Raw genomic sequence first — 21428 nt, forward strand, 5'->3', positions numbered from 1 at the left:
CTTAGTACATGTCACAGTTGTTTTGGAAGACAAATGCCATAACCACAAATGTCCTCCCCCTTCCTCCTCCTTTCGCTCAGTTTTTATTGCTGAGCAGGGTGTCATATGGTATGGAATACCCCTTTGGTCAGTTGGGGTCAGCTGTCCTGGCTGTGTCCCCTCCCAAGATCTTGCCCACCCCCAGCCTACTGGTGAGGGGGGGCAATGTTGGAGAGACAGCCTTGATGCTGTGGGAGCACTGCTCAGCAGTAGCCAAGACACTGGTGTGTTATCAACACCTTTCTAGCTACCAATACAGAGCACAGCACTATGAGGGCTGCTATGGGGAAAGTTAACTCCATCCCAGCCAGACCCAGACAACATTCTATGAGAAAGAGAGCAGTGAAAAGGTGAAGGTTTAATGCTGTATAGATCCCTTTCAGTATACTACTCTAGCCTCTACTTGCATGTCCATGTATTGGTTTATGTTTCTCTAAACCTAACACAGTAGCACTCCTCCTTCAGATGGCCATCATCAGGTGAAAAAGAGATATTTGACCCCCTCTATTCAATGGCTTATGTACGTGATCGAAAAGGAAAATATTCAAATCCGTCACGTGTTACAAGGTGGTGAATATCAAGTAGGATCCTACTTCTTGGATGGCTATGCAGTCATTGATGGGGTGCCAACAGCTTTTAATTTCCTGGGTGTTTTTTCCATGGCTGTATCAATGCTACAATGACAATGACTGGCACCCTCTGGCAGGGGCCACCTTTAGATATTTATACTACACAACACAGCAAAAGATGGACCACCTAAAGAGAGTGTGCACCCATAGTGACGAAGAAAGAGCCTTTGTGGGTACCTGGTGTTCCCCAGAACTGAACAAGGCTCTGGAGAAGGGCTACAGGATTTTTGACATCTATGAGATTTGGCATTTTGAACAGAGAGGTAGCAGTCTTTTCTCAGATTACATAAAACTCCACCTCCACCAGAAGTAGGATGTTTCAGGCTACCCCGGCTGGTGCACAAATGATGACAAAAATGCTAAATATGTTGAAGATTACAGGCAGAAATGAAATGTCATTTTGCAGCCTGAACATATGAAGAAAAACCCTGCCAGATGTCAAATTGCAAAACTGTTCTCAAATTCTCTGTGGGGAAAATGAGAGATCCAATCTATCCAACACCACCATTGTAAGAGAACCAGATGAGTTGTATGCTTACTGCTTTTCTCCAGATTATGATGTGTCCTCTTGTGATTCTATTGATGAGGACACAGCCACTGTCTCATAGAAGCATGCCAATGAATGTATGACCCTGGAGTGCAACACTAACATTTTTATAGCTTTCTTCACCACTGCATATGCACGCCTAGAGCTTTATGATCTCTTAGATGCCCTGCAAGACAGTTGCCTTTATCATGACACAGACCCTGTGTCATGGTTTAACCCCAGTCGGCAACTAAGCACCACACAGCCGCTTGCTCACTCCCCCCCGGTGGGATGGGGGAGAGAATCAGAAGGGTAAAAGTGAGAAAACTCATGGGTTGAGATAAAGACAGTTTAATAGGTAAAGCAAAAGCCGTGCACGCAAGCAAAGCAAAACAAGGAATTCATTCACCACTTCCCATCGGCAGGCAGGTGTTCAGACATCTCCAGGAAAGCAGGGCTCCATGACGCATAATGGTTACTTGGGAAGACAAATGCCATAACTCCGAATGTCCCCCCCTTCCTTCTTCTTCCCCCAGCTTTTATTGCTGAGCAATGATGTCATATGGTCTGGAATATTCCTTTGGTCAGTTGGGATCAGCTGTCCCGGCTGCGTCCCCTCCCAACTACTTGTGCACCCCCAGCCTACTCGCTGGCAGGGCGGTGTGAGAGGCAGAAAAGGCCTTGACTACTGCTCAGGAGTAACATCCCTGTATTATCAACACTGTTTTCATCACAAATCCAAAACATAGCCCCATACAAGCTACTATGAAGAAAATTTAACTCTATCCCAGCCAAAACCAGCACACCCTGTTGCATTGGGTTTGCATGGCAAGGTTTTGGTAGTGGGGGGGCTACAGAGGTTGCTTCTGTGAGAAGCTGCTAGAAGCTTCCCCTATGTCCGAAAGAGCCAATGCCAGTGGGTTCCAAGATGGACCCGCTGCTGGCCAAAGCCAAGCCCATCAGCGACAGTGGTAGCGCCTCTGTGATAACATATTTAAGAAAGGGAAAAAGTTACTGCGCAGCAGCAACTTCAGCTGGAAAGAGGAGTGAGAATATGAGAGAGAAAGAACTCTGCAGACACCAAGGTCAGTGAAGAAGGAGGGGGAGGAGGTGCTCCAGGCACCGGAGCAGAGATTCCCCTGCAGCCCCTGGTGAAGACCATGGTGAGGCAGGCTGTCCCCTGCAGCCCATGGAGGTCCACGGTGGAGCAGATATCCACCTGCAGCCCATGGAGGACCCCATGCCAGAGCAGGTGGATGTGCCTGAAGGAGGCTGTGGCCCTATGGGAAGCATGCGCTGGAGCAGGCTCCTGGCAGGACCTGTGGAGAGAGGAGCCCACGCTGAAGCAGGTTTGCTGGCAGGACTTGTGACCCCGTGGGGGACCCACGCTGGAGCAGTCTGTTCCTGAAGGACTGCACCCTGTGGATGGGACCCATGCTGGAGCAGTTCGTGAAGAACTGCAGCCCGTGGGAAGGACTCATGTTGGAGAAGTTCGTGAAGGACTGTCTCCCGTGGGAGGGACCCCATGCTGGAGCAGGGGAAGAGTGTGAGGAGTCCTCCCCCTGAGGAGGAAGGAGCGGCAGAAACAACGTGTGATGAACTGACCCAAACCCCCATTCCCCGTTCCCCCTGCGCTGCTCGGGGGGGGAGGAGGTAGAGAAAATTGGGAGTAAAGTTAAGCCCGGGAAGAAGGGAGGGGTGGGGGAAGGTGTTTTTAAGATTTGGTTTTATTTCTCATTATCCTACTCTGATTTGACTGGTAATAAATTAATTTTTTTTTTCCCCAAGTCGAGTCTGTTTTGCCCATGACGGTAATTGCTGAGTGAACTCCCTGTCCTTATCTCGACCCATGAGCCTTTTGTTATGTTTTCTCTCCCCTGTCCAGCTGAGGAGGGGGAGCGATAGAGAGGCTTTGGTGGGCACCTGGCATCCAGCCAGAGTCAACCCACCACACCTGTGATATTCATGAGTCATCTGGGGAATTGGAATCCACTCACTCGGTGACTATTTAGGTGAGTTGACAAGCAAGTTGCCACCAGATGGGCACATTACAGAGTTTGGGTTATCAGGCCCCAAACCCTATGGCTACTTGCAGTCTGGAGGAAAGTGTTGTTTAAAGGTTAAAGGCATCACTCTAAATGCAAAAAAATGAGAAAAGATCAGTTTTGAGGCTGTGAGGGATCTTGGGTTGGATTACAGCATAAATGCAGACAGTGACGACCCTAAAAAGATCATGATAGAGCAGCACTGTATCATCAGGAACAAGCAGTAGTGGACAATAGAAACCAGGCCCGTCTGGAAGATGCAGAACATGGTCTATGACAAAAGGGTACTGACTAAAAATTTTAAAAGCCTCCCCTACAGTTTTTGATCATGGGCATGCTCTGGAAGCACATCTTTTCTACTATTCTAGCAGGGCCTAGCAACTGTGGGAAAAGTTATTTTGTAAAAAGTCTTTTGGAGAATGCCAACCACTTGTTTTCTGTTATGCCTGAGAATATTGTGTGGTGTTACAGTTCTTGGCAACTGTTGTATCAGGAGCTACTCTATAAATATTCTTTTATCAAATTTGTGGAGGATTTACTTGAAAGTCTTAGAGATAACCATTTATTTCCCCTAATAAAGTAAATATGGTTGTGATCGATGATTTGATGAACTCTGCTTGTGAGAGTGATGAAACTGAGAAAGCTTTTACTAAGTATGTGCATCACAGGAATCTTAGCATCCTGTATATTGTCCAGAATGGTTTTTTGCCAGGGTAAAAGAGTCACACCATCACTCTCAACACAAAATATATGGTGTTATTTAAGAACCCCTGAGATAAGCTCCAGGTTGTGTCCCTAGCCAGGCAGATGTATCCCAGCAAGGCCCTATTCTTTTCAAGATGCTATGAAGGCACCATATGGGTACCTGGTTGTTGATTTAAATGCTTCTACCCCTGAGGCTTTTCCTGCCTGTGCAACCGGCAATTGTCAAGAAAATTCCCAACTGGTCTGCTGATAGAGGAGAGAGGCTAGGATGCAAAGTATAGAATTACAACGGTAAATATTTATTCATGTGCATGAGGTGTCCCAGCCAAATTGGGGCACCACGAATGTGGTTTTACACAGGGTTCTTATACCCTTCAAATGTTCAGGTACAACACGATTTGACTAATCACTAACACCCACACTACCGGTTACTAATCATAGTAAAACTTTGCAAAGCAACTATATTTCTGCAGCATTCTTGCTGCTTGTCTATTGATCCAGATGTCCCTGGAGTCAGTCTTGCTAGAGTTATTTATCTATGACACCAGATGACACTGGGAGGGTTTCAGAGACATGTTAGAGGGGCTAGGATGCTGGCGTTACCTTGGTTGTCCAGGAGTATCCTTTATCCTTCGTGTACAGCTCTAAGCTTCCAAGAAGCAAAGTCCTTATTTCCAGGGCCGCGCTGTCCTTTAGTCCGTTTTACTTAAGCATGAACAATACCAAAGTCTCCAGTAAAATTCCACTACCTCATTACATTACAGTGTATAATGTGAACTAATATATACGTTAACAAAGTTAATACACTTTCATACTATAAAGACTGATTGATATAATAGTTAGGGAAGGGAATTTTCATAACACAATTCACATTGTAAGGATATGTGGAAGGAGAGTGTCTGCTCCTTTAAGGGTATCTGGTCAAAGGAGCCATAAACAAGAACATACAGAGACAAACCTGACAGACACATGATAAGGGAGGTCCTGATAAGAACAAAACTGGTCAGTTGCACTTTGGTAAGGATATGTGGAGTATGAGAATGTTTTGGGTTTTTTTCAGTTGGGAGGATAAGGAAAGGGAGGGAGACAAACACAGAGTGTCATAAAACCTGACCAATTAGTGTTAACAAAGACATCAATCAGAAACAAACATGGTCAGTCACACTAATTGATGGGCTATCAAGAAGCTGCAGGCAAACCAGGACTTTGCAACTGATAAGGATGCAAACCTCGCCAATCACAACAGACTACATGACAGGAAGAGGGACCTGACTTCCCAGGCAAATGGTACGCGTGGCAGCCTGCAGGGAGGGAGCTGGACTTCTGCCGGAAGCTGGCGCAACTGTCACTTCTTATCTTGCATAAAAGTTGTCCCTATACTACTGGCTAGTATCGGATTGCATCTTTTCTAGTTGTCCTGGTTTCGGCTAGGATAGAGTTAATTTTCTTCCTAGTAGCTGGTATAGTGCAGTGTTTTGGATTTAGTAGGAAAATAATGTTGATAACACACTGATGTTTTTAGTTGTTGCTAAGTAGTGTTTATACTAAGTCAAGGGTTTTTCAGCTTCTCATGCCCAGCCAGCAAGAAGGCTGGAGGGGCACAAGAACTTGGGAGGGGACACAGCCAGGACAGCTGACCCAAACTGGCCAAAGGGCTATTCCATACCATATGACATCATGCCCAGTATATAAAGTGGGGGGAGTTGGCCGGGAGGGGCAGATTGCTGCTCGGGAACTAACTGGGCATCAGTCAATGAGTGGTGAGCAATTGCATTGTGCATCCCTTGTTTTGTATAGTCTAATACTTTTAGTATTATTATTGTCATATTATTATTATCATTATCATTATTTTTCCTTCCTTTCTGTCCTATTAAACTGTCTTTATCTCAACCCACAAGGGGTTTTTTTTTTCTGATTGTCTCCCCCATCCCACTGGGTGAGGGGAGTGAGCGAGCAGCTGCATGGTGCTTAGTTGCCGACTGGGGTTAAACCAAGACACTAGTGCAGATAAACAGTCAGTCCTGTCACTGCTAATGAGGGACAGCAGAAATGCGTCAAAAAGATTGTTTCTAGGTTTTTCCCTACTGCACTGTGCCTTAGGTTGTATGATGCTTGGTCATTTTTGTTAAGGACCCTGTATGCACGTATTTGTGAGTACATGTGTAAGTACTTAGTTTCCTGTACTAATGTTATTTTATTTTATTCTAGGCTTTTATATGCACTTTCCCCAAAGCACTACAAGCAGAGTATAAGACAAAGGAAATTATCATACAGGTAATACTATATCTTGCCATATTTGCCTTCATTTTAATGAATACTCGAAAAAAGGTCTGGGATTTGCTTCTCAAGGCCCAGGATAGTGTTCCGGGCAGTGGCATGGGGCACGGGATATGTTTCCAGCCATCTGGTGGTTGCTTCCACCATTGGAAGCACATGGCGCTTACCTTGATGGGTGTGTGGGAGTGTGATGTAGTCAATCTGCCAGGCCTCCCCATATTTGTATTTCAGCCATCGTCCTCCATACCAAAGAGGCTTTAACCGCTTGGCTTTCTTAATTGCAGCGCATGTTTCACATTCATGGATGACCTGTGCAATAGTGTCCATGGTCAGGTCCACCCCTCGATGGCGAGCCCATCTATATGTTGCATCTCTTCCTTGATGACCTGAGGTGTCATGGGCCCACCGAGCCAGAAATAATTCACCCTTATGCTGCCAATCCAGATCCACCTGAGCTACTTCAATCCTAGCAGCCTTGTCTACCTGTTGATTGTTTTGATGTTCTTCAGTGGCCCAGCTCTTGGGTACATGGGCATCTACATGACGTACTTTCACAACCAGGTTCTCTAGCCGGGCAGCAATATCTTGCCACAATGGGGCAGCCCAGATGGGTTTACCTCTGCATTGCCAGTTACTCTGCTTCCATTGCTGCAACCACCCCCACAGAGCATTTGCCACCATCCATGAGTCAGTATAGAGATAAAGTATTGGCCATTTTTCTCGTTCAGCAATGTCTAAAGCCAGCTGGATGGCTTTCACCTCTGCAAACTGACTCGATTCACCTTCTCCTTCTGCAGTTTCTGCAACTTGTCGTACAGGACTCCATACAGCCGCCTTCCACCTCCGATGCTTTCCTACAATGCGACAAGACCCATCAGTGAACAGGGCATATTGCCTCTCCTTTTCTGGCAGTTTATTATACAGTGGGGCCTCTTCAGCACGCGTCACCTCCTCCTCTGGTGATATTCCAGAATCTTTGCCTTCTGACCAGTCCGTGAACACTTCCAAAATTCCTGGGCGACTGGGGTTTCCTATTCGACTTCGTTGTGTGATCAGTGCAACCCACTTACTCCACGTAGCATCAGTTGCATGATGTGTAGAAGGGACTGGCAGTCGGGGTGCCAACAGGAGCTGTGTTTCAGTACCAACCACTTCTGAAGCAGCTCAAACTCCTTCATATGCTGCTAATATCTCCTTTTCAGTTGGAGTATAGCGGGCCTCAGATCCTCGATATCCCCGACTCCAAAACCCTAGAGGTCGACCTCGGGTCTCCCCAGGTGCTTTCTGCCAGAGACTCCAGGTAGGGCCATTCTCCCCGGCTGCGGTGTAGAGCACATTTTTAACATCTGGTCCTGCCCGGACTGGCCCAAGGGCTACTGCATGAACTATCTCCCATTTAATCTGTTCAAAGGCTTGTTGTTGCTCAGGGCCCCATTCAAAATCATTCTTCTTCCGGGTCGTTTGATAGAGAGGGCTTACAATCAGACTCTAATTTGGAATATGCATTCTCCAAAAACCTACAACGCCTAAGAAAGCTTGCGTTTCCTGTTTACTAGTTGGTGGAGACATAGCTGCTATTTTGTTGATCACATCCATTGGGATGTGACGACGTCCATCTTGCCATTTTATTCCTAAAAACTGAATCTCCTGTGCAGGTCCCTTCACCTTACTCTGTTTTATGGCAAAACCAGCTTTCAGAAGGATTTGGATTATTTTCTCCCCTTTCTCAAAAACTTCTTCTGCTGTCTTGCCCCATACGATGTCATCAATGTATTGCAGGTGTTCTGGAAATTCACCCTGTTCCAGTGCATTTTGGATTAGTCCATGGCAAATGGTGGGGCTGTGTTTCCACCCCTGGGGCAGTCGATTCCAGGTGTACTGGACACCCCTCCAAGTGAAAGCAAACTGTGGCCGGCACTCTGCTGCCAAAGGGATTGAGAAAAATGCATTAGTGGTATCACTTGTGGCATACCACTTGGCTGCCTTTGACTCCAGTTCATATTGAAGTTCTAGCATGTCTGGCACAGCAGCACTCAGCGGTGGCGTGACTTCATTCAGGCCACGATAGTCTACTGTTAGCCTCCATTCTCCATTAGACTTTCGCACTGGCCATATGGGGCTGTTAAAGGGTGAGCGAGTCCTGCTGATCACTCCTTGGCTCTCCAGTCGATGAATCAGCTTATGGATGGGAATCAGGGAGTCTCGGTTGGTGCGATATTGCCACTGGTGCACCCTTGTGGTAGCGATTGGCACCTGTTGTTCTTGGACCCTCAGCAACCCCACAACCGAAGGGTCCTCAGAGAGTCCGGGCAAGGTGGACAACTGTTCAATTCCCTCTGTCTCCAAGGCAGCTATACCAAAAGCCCACCGATACCCCTTTGGGTCCTTGAAATACCCTCTCCTGAGATAATCTATGCCAAGGATGCATGGGGCCTCTGGGCCAGTCACAATGGGGTGTTTTTGCCACTCATTCCGTTAAGCTTATTTCAGCCTCCAATACAGTTAGCTGTTGAGATCCCCCTGTCACCCCAGAAATACAAATAGGTTCTACCCTTTTATAGCTTGATGGCATTAGGGTACACTGTGCCCCGGTATCTACTAGAGCTTTATACTCCTGTGGGTCTGATGTGCCAGGCCATCGAATCCACACAGTCCAGTAAACCCGGTTGTCCCTCTCCTCCGCCTGGCTGGAGGCAGGGCCCCTTTAGTCCTGGTCATAGGATTCTCCACTCACTCTTTGTAAAAACAGATTAGAATTCCTTTTCATAGAATCAGGAGTAAGATCAGCCCTTCCACTCTTTCTGCCACACCGCTCGCAGTGCTCACTGGAGGCTGAAGCAACCATTTTCCTGGAAGAACCCTCATTTGTAGTTGTTTTTCCTTGCAATTCACGTACCCGTGCATCTAGGACCGGGGTAGGTTTTCCATCCCACTTCCTCATATCCTCTCCGTGGTCAAGCAGGTAAAACCACAGGGTACCCCGTGGTATATACCTTCTCTCTCCTCTCTCTTGCCCAGAAGAATACCTTCTCCTAATAGCTGAGGTTTTGGTCCGTACAGGTGGGAGGCAGAACTTATCCTCAAATCGCTGGAACTCTTGGGACCATTTCTCGGCTAGTATGTCTGGCAGTTTCTCCACAGCTGCGACGAGGGAGGAAGTGAGACTTTCTTCGTATTGCCAAAGTCGGCGAGCCAATTCATCTACTGTTGGTCCCTCCTCGTCTTTCCAGTCCATTACTGCCAATGCATTGGCATACGATGATGGTGCACTTTGTACAAACTTCTGCCACATGGGTCATGTGCATTGGACTTCATCTGGATCTCTGGGTAACCGCCCATCGTCTGGGTCATAATAAACCATCTCCCACACGGCTAATTCCCTCAGGTACTGGATACCTCTCTCCATGGTGGTCCACTTGCCTGGGTGACATACAACATCTTCCTTGAAGGGGTACCTTTCCCTCACGCCCGATAGAAGTCGCCTCCAGAGGCTGAGGGCTTGTGTCTTTTTTCCAATCGCCTTGTCAATGCCCCCTTCCCTAGAAAGGGATCCCAACTGCTTGGCTTCCTTACCCTCTAATTCCAAGCTACTTGCCCCATTATCCCAGCATCGGAGCAGCCAGGTGATAATGTGCTTGCCTGGATGACGGCTGAAGTCTTTTCGCATATCTCGCAGCTCACTCGGGGATAGTGACTGGGTGATTATCTCCGGTTCTGCCTCTTCCTCCTGTTCTCGTGATGGCCCTGCTTCACCTTCATCCTTCACTAAGCGAACTGATTTTTTTGTATATTTCCTCTTCTGTATAGGGGCAATTGATATTGGCACTGGTTGATTCTCTAGTTCAGCTGCATCATCCATCGCCAAGGTTTGAGTAACCACAGTGCCTGTTGCTGGGGTTTGAATAGCCACAGTGCTTGTCATAGGGATTAGAGTAGCTGCAGTAGCTGTCGCCAGAGTTTGAGTAGCCGCAGTGCCTGTCACCAGGGTTGGAGTAGCTGCAGTCGTGGGAGCTGATCTCTGGGGGGTATTTTTAAATAGTTGTTTAACCCTAGGCAAGATCTGAATCACATTCAGGAACAGGCTGGTTCCTAGCAATAGGACCATACTAAGTTCAATATCCCAAGGATATTCAAAATTTACAAACTCCTTCAATGCTATTGCAATTAACCTGGCAGAGAAAAGGAAGATGTGGGAAGATGTCTCCCCAATAGGTTGGCTCCCCGAGGAGAAAAGGTAAAAGGTACAATTATTAATAGTCTCCCATAGGCAGCTCCCGAAGTACAGAGGTGACAACAATGCTGAGTACAAACACCCGATTAGTTTCACGGCTTGCACTTCTATCATATCATAAACCAGTGTTACAAACAACAACAACATGATAACTCTAGTCTGGTTCCCACAGGTGATAATACAGCACAACAGGGAGCATATACTGCAAGTAGGGCATTACATAATGCAACTTCAAGAACCACAACACCAACTTTGAGAGCAAAAGAACCCACATTGTAACCAGTAACTATCAAACCAATACAATGAATACTTATAACAAGTTTGTTTTAACACACTCTGATCAGATCCGTCGTTATCTCAACCCTTCAGGCCCCACATTGGGCGCCAAAAAGGCTGTCGTGGTTTAACCCCAGTCAGCAACTCAGCACCACGCAGCCGCTTCCCCCTTCCCCCTCCCAGTGGGGTGAGGAGGAGGAAAGCAAAGGAAAAAAAAGTAAAACTCATGGGTTGAGATAAGAACAGTTTAATAACTAAAGTAAAATATAATACTAACAATAGTAATAATGAAATATAATAATAATAGTAATGAAAAGGAATGCAACAAAAAAAAGGAAGGGGGGGAAGGAAAAAAAACAGTGATGCACAATGCAATTGCTCACCACTCGTTGACCGATGCCCAGTTAGTTCCCGAGCCGCAATCCGCCCCTCCAGCCAACTCCCCCCTGTTTATATACTGGGCATGATGTTCCATGGTATGGAATACCCCTTTGGCTAGTTCAGGTCAGCTGCCCCAGCTATGCTCCCTCCCAGCTTCTTGCACACCTGCTTGCTGGCAGAGCACAGGAGACTGAAAAGTCCTTGGCTTAAGATAAGTGCTACTTAGCAACAACTAAAACATCAGAGTGTTATCAACATCATTCTCACACTAAATCCAAAACACAGCACTGTACCAGCTACTAAGAAGAGAGTTAACTCTGTCCCAGCTGAAACCAGGACATAACTCCACAAAGCTAGCACACCTGGTTAACACCCAGTAAAGCATTTTATACCTTTCGAGCAACAGTTATCAGTGCTTTTACAGTTTAGCTGAGTTACCCTCGTTCCTATTGGTTCTCGCAAGCCTCATCTCCACTTAAAGTCGCAGCATCCTCCTTTTTTACTGCGCATATTCTGTGAGGAAGGGGCTTCTGTTGGTAGGGGGCTCTCCCTACCCGAGGGCGGGTTTTCTAGTATGTTAATTAGGAGAGTTCACTCAAAGTTCAAGTAGCTCTTTGGTTGCCCTTGTGCTTATCTTGGTATGTCTTTACCCAGCTGACTTATGGTGTCATCTTGTTTCTCTTCTCAAGGTCACACCTCGTTAACTAAGTAGCATCCTTTGTTTTTGTTTCTCGCATATCTCCAACAATTCCCCCCTTTGAGACTTAGATAAATAGTTCGTATTTAAAATAATTCTCAGTTAAATCTTTTCATTCTAAAATTTCCATCTCTGGGAGGCTTCAGAATTTTCCAAAACTGCTCATAGGTTCCTTCCCATTGACATATGTCTTGTTGGAATTTTTTCTGTCCTTTATAGGGAAGTTTTGAAGTTTGAGGAATTTATCTCCCTCTGTCATGAGCATGCATACCCTGGGTGATTGCATTAGAGCAATTTGCTTCATCATGAGCCAAACCTTAAAGTACAATATGATTATAAGCAGTAACCATAAACATGTTAGTGATAATAAGATCCCATCAATATTATAACTATAGGTAGTTCATTAGTCCGTAGAGTTTTTAGAAAGTCTTAGCTTTAGCGCTCCCGTTGATATAGATTTCCACTGTTCCTCTGGGGGAGCTCCCTTCACTCTTGTATGGTGGATCCAGGAGCTGATCCCTTCTACTTTTACTGCAGTGTATGTGGTCAAGAGCACAAGGTAAGGTCCCTTCCACTTTTATTTTAGTGGTTCATCTTTCCAGGTCCGGATGTAAACCAGATCTCCGGGCTTGAAGTTATGTACCGGAGAGTCCAAAGGAAGTGGAGCTCGCTGGTTGAGATACCTGTGTAAAGAGGATAATACCCGCAAGAGAGATAGCAAATAATCTTTCAAAATTCCTTCACCTTTAATGTGTATCTGATCACTCCAGCTACCCACCTCAGTGACAGGATATGGTTTTCCATATAATTTCAAAGGGGCTTATCCCTTCCCTCACTCAAGGAGTAATCCTAATTCTCATCAAAGCAATTGGTAGAATATCTACCCATTTCAGTTGGGTTTCTTGACATAATTTAGAGATTTGTCTTTTAAGGGTCTGATTCATCCTTTTTACCTTCCCACTGGACTGTGGCCTCCAAGGGGTATGCAGATCCCACTTCATCCTGAGGAATTTAGATACCCCCTGGATTATTTCTGAAATAAAGTGAGGTCCTTTGTCTGAGGATACTCCCTCAGGTACTCTGAATCTGGGGATTATTTCTTTTAGTAATATCCTAATTACTTCCCTAGCCCTATTGTTGCGACAAGGGAAAGCCTCAGGCCATCTGGAAAACGTATCCACTAGAACAAGTAGATACTTATGCTGTCCATATTTTGGTAATTCAGAGAAATCTATTTGCCAGTATTCCCCAGGAGTTATTCCTCTTTTTACATCACCTGCTGGCGGCTTTCTTTGTATTTTGGAATTATTTGCACAACAAGTTTGACACCTCTTTACTATTATATCTGCATTTGTCTGCATTTTTGGCCCTATAGTGTATCTCTTAAAACTGCTTATCATAGCATCGGCTCCCATGTGAGTTTCTTCATGTAGTTTCTTGAGGAGAGCTTCTATAATTTTCTTTTAATTTCATCAAAACTACTCCGACACTCTGGAGTCCATTCTAACAACTTCCCACAAGGCCCTTTGTGGCTGCATATAAGGGTTTGGCTATAAGTCCAAAATTGGGGATCCATATCCAGCAGAATCTGGCTATTCCCAGAAAGTTTAGCAGGCTTACTGTGGCTTCCGTACAAGTCTGTTCTGTATCTGCTCCAATTAAGATATCATCCACATACTGTAAGAGAGTAACATTATCATTATTAGTTTGCCATTGTTCTAATTCTTTGGCCAGTACTTCACTGAACAAAGTGGGACTATTTTTAAATCCCTGGGGAAGAACGGTCCAACACATTCGTCCTTTCCTTCCAGTAGTCGGATTCTCCCATTCAAAAGCGAAGAGTGTTTGACTCTGTTCATCCACTGGAATGCAGAAGGCGACATCTTTTAGGTCCAACACTGTAAAATAGGCATTGTTTTTGGGTACAGATGCTAACAAAGTATAAGGGTTAGACACCGTAGGATGTATGTCTTTGGTTATCCGATTTATAGCCCTCAAGTCCTACACTAATTGGTAATCCTGGGAGTGAGGCTTTCTCACCAGTAAAATCGGTGTATTGTATTCAGATTGACATTCTCTGAGCAGTCCATATTGAATAAAGGTATTTATCAGGGCTTCGAGGCCCTTGCGAGCTTCCAGCCTAATAGGATGTTGATGCACCCTTACTGGTTTTGCCCCCTCTTTTAGTTCTACTTTAATTGGACTCACATTTTTTGCTTTACCTGGGTTTTTTGAAGCCCATACCAGGGGAATTACTGCTTTTAATATAGCATCCAGAATATTCTCTTTGGATTCTTCCGACATTTCATCTGTCAGCAAGCAGATCTGAGCTCTCCAGGCGGTTCGAGGGGAGATATGGAGCTGTACAGCATTCTCAGAAAAGGTTATTTGTGCATTTAGTTTGCATAGTAAATCTCATCCCTACAAAGGTAGGGGGCATTCTGGCATGTATAGAAACTCATGAATTAATTTAGCTCCCCAGTTGTGCATTCCATTGGTTGTAAAAATGGCCTTAACATTCTTCTTCCCTTTGCCCCAGCAATAGGTATAGTTACTTTACTTAGAGGTCCTTTACAAGTGGTGACTACTGAATGAGTAGCCCCACTGTCAACTAAAAAAAATCTATGGTCTCGTTCCCCAGCTTAACTGGAACCAGGGGATCAGCTGGGGAGATTTTAATGTTCTCCCCCGGCCCCCTTCATTCATTGTCTGAATCTTCTAACATAATAAGATTAGCATTTTCTGCATGATCCCGTTCCTTTGGCCCCTCTCGTTTCAGGCATTCATTCTTCCAGTGTCCCTCCTGTTTACAGACCGCACACTGATTTAGCCCTAAAGGGGTTCAGTTTTGCGGACCTCTTCCCTGCATTATTCCACCACATCCTCCTATTCCTTTACTTTTTCCTCTACCCTTCCCTTCAACATAATTTCCATTTATTGCTGCTGCCAGCAAAGATGCGTGCAACTTCATTTTGTTCTGTTTTTCTTTTCTTTCCCTCTCATCTCGATTGTCATAAACCTTATACTTTATCAATTGTGAGATCGACATTCCCCCAGCTCCATCAACTTTCTGCAACTTTCTCCTTATATCCTGAGTCGACTACCCAATAAACAACATATATTGAACATCCTCTGATTTGCCTCATCGTCCGGATTCAAGTCCATCCATTTTCTAGCTACCTCACATAGCCTTTCGTAAAAGGCTGATGGATTTTCCTCCAGACCCTGCCTTACCTCATAAAGCTTAGACACATTCTTCAATTTAGGCACTCCATGCTGAACCCCATATAGTATCACCTGCTGATACTGCTTCAGTTGAGCCCTCGTTCTCCCCCCCATTAGGATCCCATTCTGGGTCCCTTTTAGTAGGTAGGAACTCCTCAGAATCTTCTTGCCTGTTTCTCCTTCCCCCTTCTTCCCTGGCCCTTTCAATCACCATTCTCTTTTCCTCTGCCGCAAAGAATGTATTTAGCAGAGCCTGTATATCTCCCCAGTTGGGATTATGTGTTAACATTATAGTTTCTAATAGTTGATGTACTCCCTCAGGGTTTCCCCTATAGGATCCAACAGATTGTTTCCAATTTAACAGGTCGGAGGTAGTGAACGGAACATGTACAAAAACCAGCAGTCTTTCCGGTCCCACCGCCTGTCTCAGGGGAGCCTGTACAACTGGTTCAGCGTGCCCTCTAGTCCGGCTGGAAATGGGGCTAAAATTCTCATTGCCCGATTGTAAATTAGGATCGATTGGCAATTGTCCAGCACTGCTTTTGTATAGTGGTGGGGCTGTCGGGACTAACAGTTGCACATCTTTCTGCTCTTCTCCCCCTGCAGTCTTTCTATCATCACAGCCTATGCAACAAGCACTCTCCTTTTTCTCAGAAGCTGTATACATCACTAGGTCAGTCTTTAGCTTACATTTTTCCCGCATATCAGATTTTCTATACAAAGTCATAAAGGCATCAACATAAGGTACTTCATCCCATTTCCCCATCCAACGGCAAAACGACATAAATTGTCATATAGCATTATAGTTTACCGATCCATTTTCTGGCCAGACCTCATCATCACCCAATTTATAATTTGGCCACCATTGATTACAATATCTTTTCATTTTATCTTTAGTCATCGGATCTCCCCCAAACTTATTCCAATTTTTCAAAATACACCCCAAAGGGCTACAGGGAGGAATCGTGGATTGGCTTGATCCCATTTTAACCAAATTTACCTATTTGCTGGCTTTGACTCCCTTGGTCAGTAATTACCACTCTGACCCCCCTTGGTCAGCTTGCACACTCAGTTCTGACCCCCCTGGTCAATTAAGGCAATCCTTGCCAAGCGTCTACGTGCAACTTTACCCTTAAGCTTCTACGGGAGTCATTGAATTTGTAATTAAATTTTATGCTCACCAATCCAAGGATTCATTCCCCTTTCACCCTGATACAAATATCTCTGGTCGGCGTTGCACCTTTAAGTCACTCGTCGCCCCGACTTCGGAGAGAATCCAGAGGAGTCCCCGATCAACAGGTCGGTGCGTGCTGGAGCTCGGTCCGGTCTGCTGTCGGGGACAGCAAGACGATCCGGGCAAGGCCTTATGGCTGTCCCATCTGGGGTGCCAAAATATTGTCCCAAAAATCAGGATTCTTTTATCCAGTGTGCAAAAAGCCGATTAACACACAGAGTTGAGATATTTGTTTATTTCATGTCTGCGCAGAGATGGGTGCTAGGTGGTAACTCCACAAAGCTAGCACACCCGGTTAACACACGGTAAAACATTTTATACATTTCAAGCAACAGTTATCAGTGCTTTTACAGTTTAGCTGAGTTACCCTCGTTCCTATTGGTTCTCGCAAGTCTCATCTCCACTTAAAGTCGCAGCATCCTCCTTTTTTACTGCGCATGTTCTGTGAGGAAGGGGCTTCTGTTGGTAGGGGGCTCTCCCTACCCGAGGGCGGGTTTTCTAGTATGTTAATTAGGAGAGTTCACTCAAAGTTCAAGTAGCTCTTTGGTTGCCCTTGTGCTTATCTTGGTATTTCTTTACCCAGCTGACTTATGGTGTCATCTTGTTTCTCTTCTCAAGGTTGCCCCTTGTTAACTAAGTAGCATCCTTTGTTTTGTTTCTCACATATCTCCAACAATATCATTACTTATTCCATGCAGTACTTGAATCCTTTGCAAGTACCTATTATTTGTCAGATGCTGTGAGATTCTGCAGCTTTGTCGTATTTCATGAAAATACAGAAATATAAAATCCTGAGTCTTATTTATACTAGCTCTTGGCACTGTTTCATATGGCTCTCATCTCTGGCTGACACCTACCCTCCTAGTCTAAGGTTTACACTGCTGTTTCTCTTGTAATAAAAAGAGGAGTGAAATACAACTCATGCCTTCAGTATATACCTATTAGCATAGCCTACAAATAAGATTTTTAAAGTAATATATTTGGGGATTTTGTTTGCTTTTTGCAGCTTCAGCCTTTAGGGTTCATCTTTCCAGGTTTTTTTCCACATCATAAAGAGTACACATACAGGGGTTTTCTGTTGGTTTTTTTTTTGTGTGTGTGTGTGTAGTAGAATGAGTTAATTTTAGAAGCAGCATCTTTGAGAAATATTCAGAAACTTGACAACATTGAATCACTCCTTGATAATTAGATGTACAAAAGTCATATTAAGGAGAAAACCTGAGAGTGTTTCATAGCCATCGTTTGACAGGTCTTACAATTTAAACACTAATTGTCTCAGGATATGACATGAAACAATAATATGTTGACAAGTAAAATAGCTTCCTTTCAAGGAATCGTAAAAAGTACACTTAGAAAGTGCCCAGAAACAAAAGTAACAGATACCAAGAAAGAGAAAAAAGTCAGAAGACGACAACCAAGCTGAAATTTAGCTATGTTCAAGCAAATATCGTTAGAATTTTTTCATTTGAAGTAGAACATTTTAGGAGTTTCAGTGAAAATCAGTAACTCCTTATTTTTATAAGCTCTGGAGTTTTAATTCAGAGTAATATCTCAAAGTGCAATATAGGAAGTCAGGCAACTCACCACCATCAGGAATTTTACTCTTGATTCTATAAGCAAAACCTATCAACAGTCTTGTGCATCTACAGTTTTGAGTAAACCAGCTAAGCCAACCCAGTAAGTCACCACTGCCCTGAATGAGGACATATGAGCACTGTTTAATTATAGGCAAAAATGTTCCCATGATGAGCCATACCTTCAGCTGGATTTCATTTGCATAGTGTCACTGATTTCTGGTTCTCAGCTACTGCAAATTGACAGTACTCCATTATTTCAGTGGAGCAACACTGATTTATGTCATCTGAGAATCTGGCCCTATATTGCTGATGTAAACATTTTAGTGAACACTTGATAGAGATTTCTTTATAAAGCAATGTGAAAGACTTACCTTAGAAGCTGAGTACGTTGTATATAATTGAAAAGGGAAAGTACCCAGACCAGAGGACAGATTCAGAATAAGACCTTTCTGTCTGAAATTTAATTTTAAAAGTTACATTCAATTTACTTTTAACAGCATTACAGTAAAAACCTGCACAACTTTTTTTCCCCAGAAGGCAGAGCTCTTCTATTATACTACTAGATGTATAGACTACATTCCCAAAAGACTCAATTTTTATAGTTTAGTTAGGTGCAATTAAGTCTAAAACAGCTAGAAATAATGTCATAAGTGAAATTTAAATACCTAGTACAACCAGAACCATAGGAACATTGCACATGCTATTGTACATCTAACAGAGCAAAAACTGCCATCAGATGAAATATTGTATGCTCCTAAGTAATTGATAGGTCCCCTTTGCTCATTAACCAGCACATTCTTTTTTCTGTTTCATGCATCCATTGCTTTAGCTTCCCTATTCACAACTCCCTGTACAAGTCACTAAAAACAATTCTTTCAGCAACAGCCAGGAAAAAAACCCACAATTAAACAGTAAAAGCTTATTTTGTTGCCAAGACTGTCTAAAACAGTAGTTTTCTAGAAATTCCATCTGAAGACCTTAACTTCTGGTTTAAGGACCCCCATGTCTAAAATACACATTGTATTAAAAGGAGAAAAGGGATTCTTATTTACATAGCTTAATTAATCTCTCTGAAGAAGTACAGGTATTTCCAGTGCTTGAACAGAATTATTCCAATCACAACTATCACTCTTAGAAAAATATTACAATATATTCAAATGCAATTGCTTGCCTAATTAGATCCATCCCATGCCATTTTATTTCTGCAACACATGTAAATTTTTACTGGAAACAGACCAATATTTTATACTTTCTGTCTTTTTCTATAGTTGACTGACAATTTGTGGCAGTTCCTATCATTCATTCACACAGCACTAACAGCAAGAAAAATAAATCTTACTGAGTGACATACCATAAAGTGGTGAAATTAATCATGAAAAGCATAGCTGCTACTGAATAAACTGGAGGCAGCAACTAAAACCTATTGAAAGTTCTAGAAAAATATATTTTTACCTTGGCTCCATTTGTTTCAAAATTATTTGTGTTATCTGTAAGACAAATATGTTAAGAATTATATCCAATCTCCCTCTTTCTGATTGCAGTTTTGACTCATTTTTTCACAAGATTTTCCATTTGCTCAAGCCATATGTATGCGATTCAAATAGCTAAAAAGTGGCACTTTGAAAGTTTTGGAAAAGATTTTAGAAATGTTAATGGTCTGCCAATCAGCTGAATTGTCAAAAAATTTCCAAAGGTTAGTCTGCTAAGCAGTGAAAATTTTATGCTTAGCCAAAGCTTTTCAACAGTATCTGATTTTCATGAATCTTCAATACTGAATCATAAATCTAATGAGAAAGTCAGTTCCGTGGTGTTTTTGCATTTTCACTTCTGGCTCTACCTGGATCAGAAATAGCAGAAAATCATGAAAAGACAAGATTTTTTTCTGCTACCAAAAGAGCTTTAGGATCATTTTTTATGCTAATTATTTAATCATCCTTTCTTATTTTAACAATGGACTTAGGCATGTTTATAATTTTTAAAGTGCAATTAAAACCTTCTTTAGATAAGAAATCTGCTGGTGGTTATTTGAAACGTATTCTTGATATTAAGCCCAAATTCCAAGGGAATTCATACTCAGACTATTGACTCATCATAAACACAAATAATGTATAAATCTTTGCAGGATAAGAGTGTGACCTAGCTTGTAAAAAGCAGTAATGAAAAGCAGTGCAATGGAATCATACAGCTTAATTCAATCCCTTTTAATTCCCTGCTTTTTCAGTAGTGTCATTGTGCACAAGGGGTGAGTATGAACAGGGTGGGGTTCACAAGCTTCATTTTCAGAAAGGGTTGTAAAAAAGAGAGGATGGAGATGGGTCATATCAGCTTAGGTGAAAGGGAATTTCCAAATATGGTGGAAAACATGGGTAAAGGTCCTGGCTCTGCTAACCTCACTGCTGAAAATGCCCCCGACATCTGTGGGAGCCAGGAATACCTGGAGCTCAGGTATCCAAATGTAGCATGGAGCACTGGGCAGGATCCTACCAGGAATCAAGCCAGGAAGGGGAAGCCAAAACAAGATTTAAAGATAATTTGGACCTAAACATGAGGAATGCTGACTAGGAGCATGATTTCTTCTCTGTATTTCGGAGGAAGGTGAATATTTGTGAAAAGCTGAAAAGGAAGTGGTTGTAATAGTGAGGGAAAGGAAGCCACAGACCCTCGTGAAGTGGAAGAGGTTGATTTTGTGGCATGTGTAAAGTATGAAATAATAAAGGAAGAACCCTTTTGTATCCAGACTGAGTGGGTACAAAGTATTTGTTATGGGCCTGTTTCTGTGAGGTGTGTATGTTTAGTATTCAGGTATTGCAGATATTTCTGTTCTCTTGATATATAAGTCAAATAAAACCTGGAGGCATAAAGTTCACCAAAATACTTTACAAAAGAATTTAATTGATTTATATTCCATGATTTATTATCTGAAGACATTAAGCAGCAGTAAAAATTTAGGAGGTATAGTTTGCTAGCCAAGGAAAGAGGAACATCTGTTGATAATTTTCATGCCATGTTTAGAAAGACATTAGCCAACGTTGAGATGAACTACAAAACGTTTACAGTAGATTTTGCAGGCTTGCTGCAAGTGGCAGGAATTCAGGTGCACACAGATGGCAGAAAGTCTACTTTGAGTCCTGTTCAGGAAGCTAGCTCTATTTGGAGCTTGATTTTATATCTAACTTTATACAAGCAACAGAGAGCATCGCCTCAAATGTGAATCAGATGCACTGATTTCTACCCAGAAATTTTGCCTTATTTCTTGGTGTACATTCAGATTTAGGAAAAGGCCAATTATTCCTTGTGTCAGCTCCTGAAGGACAGCAAGGCTGGCAGGAAGCCAGTTGTGGCTTCGGATCCAGCAGGCCAGTTTGCACCAAAACAGGACCTGTGTCAGAGGATGAGAGGACGCTGTTCCCTCCTTGCCCCTGGATATACTGTGAGTCTCAACCATCTCAAGTAACACAACCAGTACTCAAGTAACACAAGCAACCTGAGGAAATAGCAGACTCTGACTCCAGATCTGAAAAGTGGGCTGCACCTTGTGTGCAATTTTAGAGGACATCTTTCTCCATGACAGGGGTGAGGGGGAAGA

Source organism: Gymnogyps californianus, unplaced genomic scaffold (genome assembly GCF_018139145.2).
Source record: "Gymnogyps californianus isolate 813 unplaced genomic scaffold, ASM1813914v2 HiC_scaffold_61, whole genome shotgun sequence".
NCBI classification, from domain to species: domain Eukaryota; kingdom Metazoa; phylum Chordata; class Aves; order Accipitriformes; family Cathartidae; genus Gymnogyps; species Gymnogyps californianus.